This window comes from Diuraphis noxia, unplaced genomic scaffold (genome assembly GCF_037042655.1).
Source record: "Diuraphis noxia isolate RWA-SAM2 unplaced genomic scaffold, SU_Dnox_SAM2 contig0003, whole genome shotgun sequence".
NCBI lineage: Eukaryota > Metazoa > Arthropoda > Insecta > Hemiptera > Aphididae > Diuraphis > Diuraphis noxia.
Window position 1 is genome coordinate 76,860,431 of NW_028301713.1, and position 16,918 is coordinate 76,877,348.

The 16,918-nt window shown below is 27.7% G+C and overlaps 1 pseudogene; it reads right to left on the reverse strand.

Moving 5' to 3' along the window:
• Positions 1-655: 655 nt before the first annotated feature.
• Positions 656-13,831, reverse strand: LOC107173562 (cytosolic non-specific dipeptidase-like; annotated as a pseudogene).
• Between the last annotated feature and the right edge of the window lie 3,087 nt (positions 13,832-16,918).

A 16,918-nucleotide genomic window follows, 5' to 3' on the forward strand; every position in this document is an offset into this window, starting at 1 on the left:
TTAGACTTAAATCTAAAAATGTGTTTTTCATATCCAAAATATTAATGCTAAAATACCCATCCATTCCCATTGTGACAACATTATTTTATCGTCACCGACACTGTTAAACAATAATGTTTATAATCCATTACATATGTCATTTTATTAATACTAAAAATTTTTAAAAGGAGATTTCATACAAAGAGTAATTAGGTATCAGGTATTATTTTGAAAATATAAAATACTTACATACAGTGGTCATTTCAGTTTTTGTGGAGGGGAGGAGGGGGCAAAAATGTTCACTTGTTAATAAAACTGAAAAAAACCACTCCCTTATGTTACATTACATTACCCTTACAACTACAATTTCATTTTTATCTCAATATAAATAGTCTTCTACTGATATATATATAATTGAAATGTCAAACATTAACTAATCTAAACCAAACACAACCTAACCTGTTAAATACTCACCCTAATAACACACAACACTGAACGCACCATAAATCAGGGTTGCATATATACTTTACTATCTACAACCGTGTCATAGATTATTATTCTTGTATTATGTAGGTATAATATACATAATAAACAGGTACCCTATAATTATATTTATGTATTAGCATGAGCTACGAATTATGGTAAAATTTTATTTGGTAATGAGTAATGACATAAATCATGTGTGGTGGGCTTGCGGCCCAATACTAGACCGACACCAGCCCATACCCGGCCCGATAACGGCCGCTAATGACAAGGCGATGTAAATACCTACCCCGCCCTTGCCTAAAATGTCACTACTGCCTACCTATACCATTAGAAGTTAATATTAAACTTTTAGACTTACTTTAAATTATATTCTTTGAACGTTAGTTAAAACCTATGTTATTAATTAAATTGTACTGGTAATTTAATTTAAAATTATGGGCTTCGATGCCACAACGCCTTTTTTCATATCAAATTTCATAAAACGAACTTTCAAGTTAACAAAAATTAACTAAACATTTCAGCTTTTATTATAACTAATAAGAGTCTAAGCAGCATCTTATAGTATCATACCTAGTTAAGAAACTTTTATTATAAAATATTTGATATTAGTTTTTAACTGTTGTATTAAATTACTTATTCATACGTAGATGTCATAACATGTATAGATAATAGTACCTACTACCATACAAGCCAGGATTTAAGATCTAATACAGGACTCGAAACACCAACAGAAACTTATAAGTGGGCCTCCCATCAACACTCAAACTTCAACCATTCTAAATTTAATAATTATTTTTAAGGTTGGATATTAAATTTGTTTAACATCGCCTATTTACAGTTTACAACGATAAACAATTATAATAAGATTAGCAATATAATTATGTATAATCTATAAAAATAAATTATTACCTTATAATACGAATATGTACAAAACATCTAATTTCAATTCATAATTGAATATATATTCATATTGTTAATTATTGCATGGTAATAATGTGTAGGTATACCTACATATTACACTGAAACAGTGAAACACGTTATTCAAAACTCTCAAAGTCTCAACTAACAAACTTGACCATATTTTCATGACATTTTATTTTTTTTAATATTTTATGTTTTGCGTTAACAAAATACTATTTTAGAAAAAGATCCCGGAGCCTCGGGACCGTAGGTACCTTCTCGATCCTGGCTTGTATAGTTGTTTTAAAGCATTATTATACGATCCACCCATCCATCAATAAATATTATATTTATATCACACATTATAACTATACATACATACTTCCTAAGAAATTTTGTTATTGTTATAAAATACGATATAAGGTATTAGGATTTAGAAAAAAAAACTTTTAGATTGAAAATAAATGAAAGGGAACGATTTACATATTGTAATATTCAACGAGATTTTATTTTAAACTATACTATAATATTATACTTTGTAATATTAGGTATTATTTTAAACGAGCTGCCTACGTGTTGATGTGTAAGGGTAAACGTGGAAATCATATGACAAATTGTATCCACGAATAGTTCAAACCTCTATAGTTGTGGGTACCTACCCACCTACGTCCACCCGGCGGCCATATTATATTTATTATTAATAATATATATATATAGGTACTGCAATATTGGTATAATATTATATAATATATATTGCTCTGTATACTCAACCGATCAGTGTCGGTATTAAGAACAAAGGGGTATGTGTCATTGGTATAAACGATTCGATTTGTCTCTTGCGGTCTCGTATTATTGTATATATATATATATATAAATTACGTGTTCCGCCGTCGGCCGTAGACGCGCCGCTCCGCGTGAGAAATGGCGTTCGATCGGACCCGCGAAACGTGTTCGACAGCCGGATAAGCCGAACGTGAGAGGCAATCGTTTTGGACCAGACGAGTTTTTTTCCCCTCTTTCCTCCGAATAATAAGAGGAAAACCAAACCCCGAGGGCCATTCAGGTAATTTGGTCGTAGAACTTTCCCAAGATCATTTTTTTTCCGTCCCTCTGCCACTGCACGCCGCGTCTAATTTATTCCACGCATTCGTCAACCCTTCCCACCCACAACTCCGACGACTTACGCAAGCATACTCATACTTCTCCCGTTCGAAATAACCGCACAATGATCCATGATCGTATCATCCTTAATAACCCATACCTCTATATAATATGTACACATACGACGTACCTATTAATGTATGTAATAGTTTTTTGAGAATTGTGACTGGTCGTCATTATAGAGGCACTTATAGCAGCCTATTACATATTATATTTTTTATACAACTCAATGTTGGGATTTTATTTTAAAAATATATCGTACATGATATTATTTTATAAAATATATATACAAACAATATAAGCATGCCAAAGACAGAAAACACTTAATATAATAATATAATAATATTATTTCGAGTGAAATACCAAAATTTCAAATTTATCAAACCAGCAGCAGACTGAAATATTATAACCGTTGCTGGCAGTAGGACCAGTAGGTACCTAACAAATCACGTAAATGTACCAATGTACGACATATTGACGTCCAAAGATATTTTAACTTTTTTCCTAGTATATTAATAATTATTATTAAGTTTGTTCTGTTTTCAGTTTCACATTATTTATAAAAGTTTGACTACTTATAATATACACCGTAATACTCTATATATTATTATCAACATCAAGCTAATAAACGTTATTATTATTCACTTATTCATTAATATCGTTTATATTGAAATGATTTCAGTATCCCGAAGTTTCATAGTTATGTTAATTTATAATTTGATCTAATATAAGTATAATGTTTGATATTAATTAAACTACATTGAAGTAATGAAATCATAAATAATCAAACAAATGGGTTGGTTTATTTTATTTTTATTTTAAAGTCACTAGTTTACAACTATGATAACTTAACAGTTACAAAAAATATTGGTTGGTTATACAATAAAAATGTGTGTACACAATTATTATAAATTATCACTAGTTAATAAACTTTATTATAATTGTTTTTCGAATAAAACGTAATACTGTACAGAATACAGAATTTTTATTTTATACTGATTCTACTCAATTTATTACTTAAAATCGCATAGGTAATTATTATTATTTTTCACTACCTATAGATCATTAAAGTTACCTAATTAACTTGTTATACAATTGTCTCTTAAATAATTTCAACAAGACTTCATCGATTAATAAAATTACAAAAATGTATTCAAAAATCAAATTATGTTAACTTACAAGTTATAGTAGTATTATAAGTATTATTAAATATTATTAGTATCAGTATCACTAAAATAAATAGAAATTATTATAAAAGAACTTTTTAACCATCTCCCATGTTTACGGAGTACTAACAATTTTTCATAGCATATATCAGCTTATACAAAACGTTAATGTCTAAAATTGTTCATAGTAAAACTCTAATTTTCAATATAAAAATCTACTAACAATAAATAATAAAATGATTTAAATTACATAGGTACGATCCTGGTCGTACAACTATGTAAACTGCCACCATAGGTAGTTGAAAACAAAAATAGGTACCAACCTAATATAATGTAATATATTTAAAAAAAAATATCTACAGGTTCAATCCAATCGGCGGACTATGAATGTAATGTATAAACATGGTAAATTAATAAACACAGATTCATTATGAAACAGGAAGGTAAGTAAAATTAAATTTATTCTTTAGGTAGGTATAAATAAATAGAGAAAAATTAAGATTTTAGAGTGTTATGTCGTGTACTTATAACCTATAACTAATCTTATATTTAAAAAATAATATTAAAAAATATTTTCAAAATTAATGTTGTATTTGAATGTTTATAATAAATACTGTTGACTTATTTTTAAACATATAATAACGATAAAATCGAAAACTATACATCAATTGTCAATAGGCAATTAGATATGTCTACAAATATTAGTCATCGTTAGCGCGGTAAACTTATATGTGTTATGAAAATATAAAAATGTTAATAAACTTAATATATTTAATTATTTATGCACTTCAAATTTTCATTGATGGATGTATTTTTCATGCAAGCCTCATCATTCATCAACCATCTATACACTCCTCATTAGTTTCACATTTTTTTTTTTTACATTAGCTTTTAATGTGTACATAATCATAGCTCAATAATTATAACGTAATAAACATCCTCATCAGTTTCGCTTATTGTAAAAATTAAATTACAGATTGTGAAATACACTTTTGATAAAGAAAACCAAAAATGTATAAAAAATAAATAATTATTATCAAACATGATAATAAATATAATATAGCAAATCAATCACATATATATAATTTAGAAGACTAAAAATAACACCAACTTTTGTTTCTTGCAATGATTTAGATGCATCAATCTCATTAATGTAAGTATCAACATCAAATTATATTTTATCATTTTTTTTCTTTTTCTTTTTCATTTTCATTTTAAGGTTCTATTACATATTCTATTAGGAATTAAAATCTTTCCTTTTGTATCAACTATTTGGCTAAGATTATAAATTAAATCGAATATGGTTGAAATTTTCAAAATTATTATACCAATACATTCAACAGTTAGTTTTAGCATAGTGATATATGTATATAAGAATTAATATATATTATTATTATATAAATTATTATATAATTAATATATAAAAAACTTACATAGTCCCGCCATACATTCCACTGTGAAAAGCTTTACTTGAAATTTAAATGCTTATACCAAAACAACACATATCATGGAGTCCATAGACCATAAGTTAAACATAATTTTTATTTATCCAACCAATAACTATCAGACATACAAACATAGTCTACATCATTAAAAAATGTATTTTTCTTCTTAATAAGCAACTCGACTAAACCTATAGTACCAGATACTTCCATTCCTTCAAAAGCAAACAAACTGTTTATTCTATTGTAAATTAGACGAGCTGTTAATATTATTGTTCTAACTTTAAGATCAGCAGGCAAGTCAGTTCCTGTATTTTGGAATGCTTCAATAGCATCATGAAGCTATTCAAGGACTGGGTCTTTATCGTCGTAGACCCTCTTCCAAATAATTTATTGTTTCTTTCAGCTAAGATAAATGGTTCACTATCCCGTCCGTCAGATATGTCGGCTGGTTGCACATCTAAATAGCCATATAAACAAATGGTGTTTTTTGGGGGGGGGGATCATTACTTAGTAAGCCAATTAAAACAGGGGGTAGAGCCACAACTTTGCCACTTAATACCTAAACGATTTAATGTTACTCAAATGTGATTAATAAAAAAAAAATGTAATCGAACCTATATTTAAAATTATTTAAATATTATACCTGTTCGCCAATGACACAAAGTTCAGTAGTCGCTCCAAGTGCTTGTAATTTTACTTCAGCCCATTTGATCATCTTAATGCCTCCAATTCTTAAATCCGGATCTGCTGATACAAATGTAATTGAAACTACTTGTGAAAATCTTTCCACAAATTTCTTTTCGTTTTCATCAACATAAGACGTAACTATAGGATAATAATAAAAAAATATTTGATCATTATTAATCAAAACTATTGTGAAATGGTAATATGGTGTACACATTTGCTTATGTCATGTAATACTAAAAATCGTTTAAATCTACCTCATGTAACGGTTACACCACACACTAAAACGGTCCTTTTAAGGACTACTCAATGCATTGCCATCAACCAATCAGAATATGACATTGTAGGAAACAAACGTAGTCAGGTACTTAGAACCAAACTTTAGCTTACTTGGCTACACAACAACCCTGTGAGTACAGCCATGGTAAGCTGAGGTCAGGACGAAGATAACGAGACTCTCTCCATAACCGTAACCAAAACAAGTAACAACCAAATCCGTCACGACAGTAAACACGGGTGACACGGGGGTACATCCGGGGTTTACTAGTCGGTACGGCTCTCTAGTTATATTCCGGCCGATTTCCGGTAGACAGACACCTATTCTTTTCATCACGATTCCTTCGACCAAGTTTCCAACAAGAAAAACATTCGAAGACAAGAGAAAAATCTATTCTAACCTTTAGAATAATCAGATGCTGTAGACGATCATTAGGTACACCGACTTGCCAACAAGTCACCAGGAACTGCAACAGCACGACAAGACTCCTCGTACAAACCCTCCGTTTGTACGAGTCGACGATCCATCCTAGCCAGCAGTTTTCGGTTACGTTTACGCCGGTCGAGAAGATGATCGGACAGCCAGCAATCAATCCTCGCACGGACCCTTACGGGCATCGCCACACATTCTTTCCACTCGAGTCGATTTCCGCAATGTCGGCATGTCGCCAATAATTTGCGACTAGACAACGCACCGGAAACAGCGACAGTCAAAAAATCACGACCACCCGTACAAACACGTGAGCAGTTCGTAAGAATAGTCACAAACCATTTGTACAGGCGGCTGTCGTGATTACGGGAAATCGGAGTATTTACGGAATGATGAAATAATAATAATTTTTTTTTGTAATTCAGAAATTAATAACCGTACATACATGAAATGTTTACAAAATATAATTCACATCTCTAGAACAGGAATTTGTCACCAAAAAGATGTGCCAGCATTGAATTATCATCTTTTTTAGATAATATTTAAAGTAACAGAGCCATACTTTATATGTCAGTATGCATATTATATTATTTAATTTATTTTTATATTTATTTCTAAATGGTTCAAACTTTACAAGTAAATTAAACTGTGTCAAATAATATTATTAAATATCAATCATGATCAATCCCATTTATATTAATTTTGGATGTTATGGGCTCTCAATTAGTCTGTTCTAAGAATACTATTTAGATAAGTATAACGAAAAGAAAATATTTTGAAAAATATAGAAATATACATAACAAAGCTTTATTAACAAACCTTGAAATTGTCATTGTGATTTATGATGTAGAAAAAATACTAAAATGAATATTAGTTGTTTATTCGTATTTGAGTTTAGCAAAATAAATAAAAATGTTGCGTCAAAATGTTCGATTTCACTTAAAAAATTTTGTTTTCCAGGTGCTTTTGAAAAGTTCTGGGAATTTTCAATTTTGTCCTATTAAAAGAGAAAGTTAAGAGAAGAATAGCGATACGCGATAAATACAGCCCTACTTCGATAGTGATGAGACGCGATAATGTATCTACGTTTTTACAATTTAATATTTAAGTATCTGGAACTGTGGAGACTGAAGAGGTTTGAAATAATTATAATTTAATAATATAAATTATTAAAAGCAAATTGTGAGGACGTATTCTACGTTATATTATCTCTTTTCCACGTTAACAACGTACGTATAAAAATTTTATTCGTAATAAAACATATATCTGTCTGTTGGGCGAGTGTTGGCAGAAATTAGTTATACCTAGTGTAAGTAAGTAGTACAGAAAATTCTATCTGTAATCGTAAAACGTAGTGAATAGCAATAATTTTCTATGTTCATTAATATTTCATTATTACTATTGACTCATTGACCATTATACTAGTATAGCTATTACCCATATTATGTCGTTGGTTTTAGTATTTATCTAATTATTTACTATAATTCAGCTAATGCTTGTGATTTTATTTTTAGTTTCTACAATAGCCTTGTCTTTTGAACAATATCACCATCCATTGTTGTATTGATCTTGAGTTTTTAAGATTACAATGGAATCAGTACCTACATCCATTAACAGATGTTTTTCGGTAAATTATATTTTAATATTTAATGTATTAGGTTTATATTTATAATGTGAAAATATATTTATTTATACATCTTAAATATATATCTCTACAACTGCAATTATTTGGTAGGTAGTAAGAATAAGTTGAAATATCTAATTAATGATTGACTTATTACACAATAGATTGCATTGAATTAAGCAAGTAGTTTTTAAAATTTGAATGTAACTCCTACCAAATATATAAAATAAAAAATTGTTTCAAAATGATTTTAACTATCATAATATATGAATATGATTATAATATAATATATATCTATATGAAAATAGACTTTTTCTTTAAATATTTTGATAACAATATTAATAACCTCAACTTCATTAAATGTATCCAACTATTGGATATGTTCACAATAACTTAATTAAATTAGCATTTAATCTGTTACTCTAAACCAAAGGTAATAATCTATAAATACCTAGTATAAAATATAAATAATTTGAAATATAAATAATTATTTATTGAAAAGTATTGGTTTTTGAAAAATTATAGGCCTATTAGATTAACAAATAGTTGTTTAGGATCTAAAAAAAAAAGAATCATAAATCATATGATGTTTAAAAAACAATTCATAACGAATCCATTAAGAGCGAAGGCAAAAATGTTTCGACCTACATACTAATTTCCGGTAGTTTAAATGAACTTTTCAACGAAACGTGGATAAGAAAAGAAGAATTGCTTAAAAAAGTAATTCCAAAATGTTTTATCGGAAAGTAAATAAACAAGTCGGTGGAAAAAGAGGAAACGTTGTAAAATAAAATTGCGGAAAATCACTTCTGAATATTATAGGACTAATACTTTTAAACAATTAGTTTAATTTTTCGGTAAGGTTTTTCTGCAAGAACACTGTATCTAGGTCCACTTAAACTTAACATTTACTACCGCAGTTAGGTATCTTTGCGGTTTACAGCTATCTGAAACTAAAAAAGATAATAAAGAGTTTTCTCTTGCAATCCTACAATATATAATAATGTAAAGTGCGTCCAAAAAGCTTACTGGCTAAACGACTAAACAACGCGTTTCGTGCGTATCACAGCGTGATGATATTTAATTTCTATTGCCTTCATAAAACGTATGTGCCTATAACACGCCGACGCCGCCATCATACGGTCTCGAGCTGGTCTTGTGTGCCTTCCTAACACGTAATATTATAAAAATGTTTAATATATATTATAGATAGGTAGGTGAGGGCAGCATATACCATCACATTTACATATATTATACCAAGAAAGGCAAGAATATGGTGTGTAGTGTATCATAGGTATATACATGATAATACCTTTCATGTATAGCAGGATCCCCGATCCTCTGCTCGTGAGCAGTTTATATTCAAAACTGAGTCTATATGCAGCTTCATTAATAATACAAGTTTAATTACTCATAATGGATTTCTATCGGGGTGACGTGTTTTTTGACATAAACTTCGAGTCTTAGAGAGCTCACGAAAGAAGTAAACCTTAAGAAAGTGGCAAAAAAACTAGGCCATGTATAATATGTATTATAATACATTCCAACCGTCATATATGACCGCCTTGTATGAATAAGTTATCAACCATCATATCATAGACAAGTCCGAAGGGCGACGGAAGAGTTAGGTCAACCTAGGCAATCAAAAAAATATAATACCCATGCAAGTAAAAAAATATATATGTCACATCATATTATAATGTAAAATGTAACGTATCAAAGTTTTGCATAATATATTTTTAACCGATTTCGTAAAATATGTTAAAGGTAATAATTTGTGATGTATTATAAAAAATGTTTGTGTTATTAATCAATATTTACCTATACAATATAATATACTGTAATTTTTTTTTTACTAACACTAATATCCCTTTATTGAAATCATTAACCTATTTATTTATTACTTTTAATTGCTAAAATATTGAATTATATTACGAGTAAATAATTTTATAAAGCTCAAAAAATTGAAAACTTCAATAAAATACACGGCGGAAGTAAAAAAAAAAAATTATTAAAATATAAACTAAATTTTTACAGTTAATCTGAAACAAGTTTTTATAAATTTTTAAATGAAAATGATGAATTGATTTGAATACATCGTTAAGTTATAACAATTTCAAAGTGTCCCTATATTGGCTATATTACATAACAAGTCAACTTTAGTGTATTTTGTCGAACATTGAAACTGCTTCCTAATTGAATAGAATTTTTCAATCTGAAAATGAATAAAATATAAAAAATAATATTTATAACGAGTGTATCATAATTGTGGTTTATAATTTTATATTTTTATACAAATTATTATAAAACTAATTGGAGTTACATAATTAAGACTAGAAACTAAACATTGCTTCTGATGTTTCAGTACCAATAATAAACTAAATGTACGTTTGATTATATAATACATATGCGATATGCATACAAAATAAAGCAGTCTAACCTTAAGTAAAAATCTTATGTAAAGGTGGTCGTATATTTCTATACTTTGCCTGGTTGTGTTTCATAACTTCATTAAGAATTTAGAGTTAAAAGTATATAATCACTGTACAAAATTAGACAAATATTTCCATATTTCAATAGTCAAAACTAAAATCGTTAATGGATTCACTTCATTCAACATGTAGGTAGTACATATTTACTCAGTGCACTTCTTCAACACTGTTAGTAAACCGTTCACTATTTCATTATTTAATTATTATATCTAAAGCCTGTAAGTATATAATATAATTTATATCTCATTTTTACTCTTAACTTCTAATAATATACATACCTATTGTTATTATTATTATTTTTTTTTTTATTTTTTTTGGATGAATGATTAGCCATAACAAAATAGATTATTGAAAAAAGGGTTAACATGTTTTGAATTTAAACATTATTATATAAGATTATATGAATTGATAGATTTTTAAATATTTCAAAATTTTTGTAATGTTGGCTAGATCAGGACCAAGTTACTTCATGGAAGTTGTCAACAATTTGGAAATTGGATCGGATGTCCTTGTAGTTTCGGCAGTTGCAAATTATGTGTTTGACTGCGAGTATTTCTCCATCATGTGGGGCATTGGTCAAGTTCCATTGTGGTCATGAGGTGTTTGTGGGTCAGTCATGTGTGTCCCATTCGGAGTCGATTTATAATAACTTCTTGTCGTCTGGATAGTGTGAAGGTTGGCCATGGGAGGATGGTTTATTTTATCTCATTAATTTTGGTATGAAATGTTGACCACGATTTATTATTATTATTATTATTATAATTATTATGCATCATATGCAACTAAATATTTATTTATTCAACATTTTAACACTCCAAAGAGGTAATGAGTACAGTCATTAAAGTTTCACTAAATATTATATTATAAATATAATAATATTGTATAGATTGTATACAATTTAAAAAAAAAAACAGCATTTAAACGGGAAAAAAACATATTAAATATTATACATTAGCTTAACAGATATTTTTAAAAATTTAATTGTGAATCGAAAGAAAAATCAATGTTAAGCGAATTGCTACTATTATCTAAAATGCGATACTCCAGACTATGTTTCGTTAAATTATTTTTGAAAATTAAATTATAATTATAATTATTAATTTCTAATCTTTGTTACAACTTATAATATGTATATTATTACCAACTACATTATTATTATTAATTACATTATTTTATATTATAAATGCCTAAGTAAAATAAATGGTATATCTACACAATTTCATGAATGATACAAATACACAATTATAAAATTAAAAAAATCGAAAAAAATTTATTTTTAAGCTTAATTATTTTAACGGATACAAAAAGTATTTGAGTAATTAAATAATAACTTACTATCTAAAAAATACTCAATTAAAAAAATTATAATTAAATTGCTTAAAATAACAAATACTAATCGTACAGTTGTACAGTTTAATAATGATAAATTGTGATTTCCACCAAATAGTTATATTTTTCTAGAACTTTCATTTCAAGAGATTGTTTTTCTCTAATTATCGGATGACCGTAATTTCTTAAGCTTTTTTCGTATTACTTTGTATAATATGGTTTCTATTGAATTCTATTAGATAATATCTATTTAATATCCCATTAAATCTATGTTGTTACGGGTGGTAAAGAATTCTCGTTTTTCATCAACGGTATAACCTTAAACATTGTGTGAATCGTTTAAATTCTAGCCATTATCGTTTTTCAATCGATTTCCGTTTTAAATACAAGTCTCCCTTCATTCTTGCAGATAGTTTATAAGGTGTTTTGAGTGTTGAATTCCTTGATGAAAAATAAACTGGAGAGATTAAGAGGTTTCAGTTAGGATAAGTATATACTATTTGAAGCAATGAAAAGTTTATCTATTTGCCCTTAATTCTACGCAAGAGCTAAGGATCCCTTCTTTTGTGTAGAAAACCATTCTTTGTTGTTATTGTGGATCTGGTGGAAAGGGTCTAACTTTTATCGGACAAAATGCGCGTGTTAATCGAATTTTGATGTACTTTATATAGTGGTTGGATTGATCTATTATATCATGGTAGACTAAAAAAAAAAATAATAATTAAATAAAGTAACGATTCTCGGAATGACAAATTATTGAATCAAATATTTTTAATATCATTGATTATTCTATTTATCAGAAATTGAAGTTAATAATAATAATAAATCGATATTGTTATACCTATAATAGGTACTTAATGTTAAATCACGCTAATTTTTTTTGTAATTGTGTTTTAGGTTTTAACTTTTATGGTTTTAAAATCCTAATCAAATGTACACATGTAAATATGTAATATAATATAAATACGACAAGCACGGTGTACTATAACTTGTATATATTTTAAATCAATATACAATGTATTAATTGTCCACAGAATTCTGCCCAGAGATGAAAAATACTTGAATTGGTTAACATAATATTTGTACTAAAAGACAAAAACAACAATGTTAGATTATAAACAAATGGTGGGTCTTTAAAAATTTGAAATTCTAATTATTTTAATTCTCACATAAAAACAATATATTTGCTGTATGTATATCCAGAATGATCGGGTTTTATTCAGTGCTCATTTATTGGGGAGAGGGGCATTCAAGCGGACATAGTTCAATTTCATTTTTTCATAGATTTAAGCGTTCCGAGACGTCTACTTTTGAACTGTGTATTTTCATTTTTTTCTTGCAAAGTAATGGTTATTTTTTCACAGGAAACAGTTTATCTTTAACGACAGTCGATACGATACCAATAATACTACAGCTACATATAGTTACGTAGTTTTTGACAAGTCAAACATATTTTATTTTCATTAATTATTCAACGTAATCGTAGAAACCAATTTTGAGTAGATTCACGGGTTATGCAGGTGCAATGTCACATTGTCACATAGTTCAAGGCACGTAACAATAAAACAAGTGTCTAAGTAGTATATAATGTTCAATGTTGTGTTAATTATTTAATTTATTAGATGTATAGGGCGTGTAGGGGGTGCAGGGGACAAATGGGGAACTTGTATAAGTTACTGTAAAATGTACTCGTTGTGGAACTGTGTTTTCTGAACTAAAATCAGCGCCCGTTTTCGAGTTTTGTTCCAATTCGATTTACTTACTTACATAATAACATTTAACATGAAATATCACAAGATTTCGACTACTTTTGACTACTCGTACTTTAATACAATAAACATAGATTGCACTGTAGACATAATTATTGTTATAATAGTACACTCTGTATTGTTCATAATATACGAATTATAATTATGTTACACGACACCAGAAGTTGGAACATATATTTTATTCAGTGTATTATTTACAGTAATAATTTATCAAGCCTAACTTCTATTAAAATAAAAAAAACTTTGTGTTCGAATTTCTGAAGATGACTTGTCATTGTTGGACACTCCCTTCTATCACGCCTCCGCATTCTACTATTGTACATAAGGTCATAAGATTTACTTATTATAATCGGTATATAAATAGGTATTATGAATTCAGAATGTAAATTACTCTATTTTAATAAAAAGAAAAACTTAAATTAAGCCTATTGAAAACTATTTTCCGGTTAATTTAATACGCCGACTCAGACTCAGACAATAGAATTAGTGTTTTTAAATATATTTATGTTGAGCTTAAATTTATTTTATTTTATACTTTTTTTTAAAAATTAGTAATGTATTATTTTAATTCAATTGCACAATTCGTTTCTAATAATTTGATTAACAACCACGATCTTTCTTTTTATTCCTTCATCACGTTTTTATTTATATTTTTAATTTAATTTAAATTGTATGAAAGAACAAATAATCCCTCAATTCGTTTTAATATCCAGTTAAGTTTTCTAGATTGTTTCAAACTTAAGAAAAACGTTTCAAGCCAACGTGAGTACAACTAACGAAGTTTTGTTTGTGCTTTTTTTTCACTGAACATATTGTTCTACGCTATTGAAAAGTCATTAAGAAGTCGTTTAAAGGTATATCAGTCTTCCACCCTCTTAACGAGGTTAAAAATATCGTTTCTATATATAACTGGAAGTATACAAGTTTAAAATTTGTCTATCACTTTCCCCCTAAACCACAATCATTGAAATCATTCTTCGATGAAGCATACGATTTAATTTGTTGCTTGATATTCTCTTGTCTATAGAAATAAACAAATTTATGAGTGGTACATAGACTATTATGTAACGTAGGTACTCATATAATTGTATAGAAAACTTGAGTGGATATATAACTAAAATTTTGTTTAATTCGAAAATTCGTGCTCATCTGTAATATTTATACTGTTTAACGGATAATATTAAACTTTCAATATTATGAATAGAATAAACAATATATAATATATTAATATTTTTATCTATATTTTCATTAGATAAAATAGGGGGTGGAAACTTTTTTCGTAATTTTTTTGATTACCAGATAATAAAAATATGACCCAACTGTGTAGTATAATATTTTACCATAGATAGTGATAGGTTTGTTGGATAGAAATGGGTATTTGTCAGATATATATTTTACTCTGCTTACTGATTACCTATATTATATAAAATAGCGACAGAATTTAAATAATTTTTTGTGTTTTTTATAATATGCCAATGAGTGTATCGCGATCAAACACTAAACACTATGGAAACGCTTTAGGGTACGTACCGGCTGTTGTTGCTAGCTACCGGATGGGTGACCACTAGGGTTTTTAGCAATAAATCTTTGCCATCTTACATATGTTATTATTTATTACGTGTTCCAAACCAACCGGTTCCTTTTACAGACAGCTAATAATGGCCATAGTTACGACAATCTTAACAATAAATAAAAAAAAATTTGAACAAATATAATGTCGACCTACATGGTAGAAGACAGGTACATATATACAAAATATATACTATATTTTATATAGTTGTATAAGTTTTACTATACATTTTATTTTCATATAGGTACATAATATAAATTATATTATTATACTGAATGCAGTACCTACCTACTTATATATTTTTACGATTGTGAATTATTATTATTATTATTAAATTAAAATGTACCTATGCCAATATCATAAGATATAACTAATATTGAAAACTTATAAATTATATACAATAATATACGCGGTGTAGGAACTTACATACTTCCTTTCTACTATTAATCAATACCTATAAAAATATTTTTGTTGTTGGTAGTTACTAGTTCTACTGTTAAAATAATTGGTATAGGTAATTTTGTAAGGAATAAAGTTAGGTAAACTAACGTTAATTCGATTTTTACGCATGTTACCTTTACGAACATGCAAAATATTTAAGTTTAAAAATATCATGTATCTCATATTTTTTGTACAAAAGTCAAAATGATTATTTTAAACTTCAATGGCCAAACCAAAGCTAATTTTAATACTATTATTGATTAGAATAGGAGATAAATAATTAGACCCCCCCCCCCCCCTAGCACCATCAAGCATAATGTTTCTTTACAGAATTAATTTTAAATTCTCTTGTTGTTAGTATTAATTGTATATAGTTTGTAAGTATTCACAAATTTTATAAATAAAAAAAAAAATCCTCTAGATGTTATGTAATTTAATAGATCAAATATAGAAGCTTATCATTTTTATCAGTTTTAGTGGTTTTCCAATAATTTTGTTTTTTTTTTTTTTAAATAGCTTTCAGGAGGAAGGTTATAAAAATTACATTTATTGAATTTATAAATTGAAATTTGAGAACAGTTTGTATATTGCATTACTATTTGTACTGTTGTATTGAAACAATCATGAACATTCTAAAAAACAATAGTAAAAACAGAATAATAACTTTCATTGGTAAGTGAACAAATACTATTGTTTATAAATGTTGATTAGAATTAGTCAGTTCAAGGTATAGACACTAGAAACCACTGTTTCATTATAAGTATCAGATCACATAATATAATATATCTATATGACTATACGTGACCAATCAAAAAATTGTTCATCGGTGAGGTAAACCATAACAATATAATATACGATATCAATATTTCTATTGTAATTCAAACTAGTTTTTTGATTACAAAGTTTATAGTTTTAGGTTAAGTACTCAGTAGGTACATGAGCTAGTTTATATTAGATGCATATAATAATATAGCCATAAATCATTATGTTAACATATTATACAATATACATCGATTTAAGTTATTATGTTGTAAAAAATATTATATAATTTTATAAGGGACTCAAAACTATATTGTTTACTAAGATTATAATTTATGCGATATTATTGATAAACATAATTTCAATCTACCACCTTAGTGGTCTTATTAATACAAAATAAATAACTT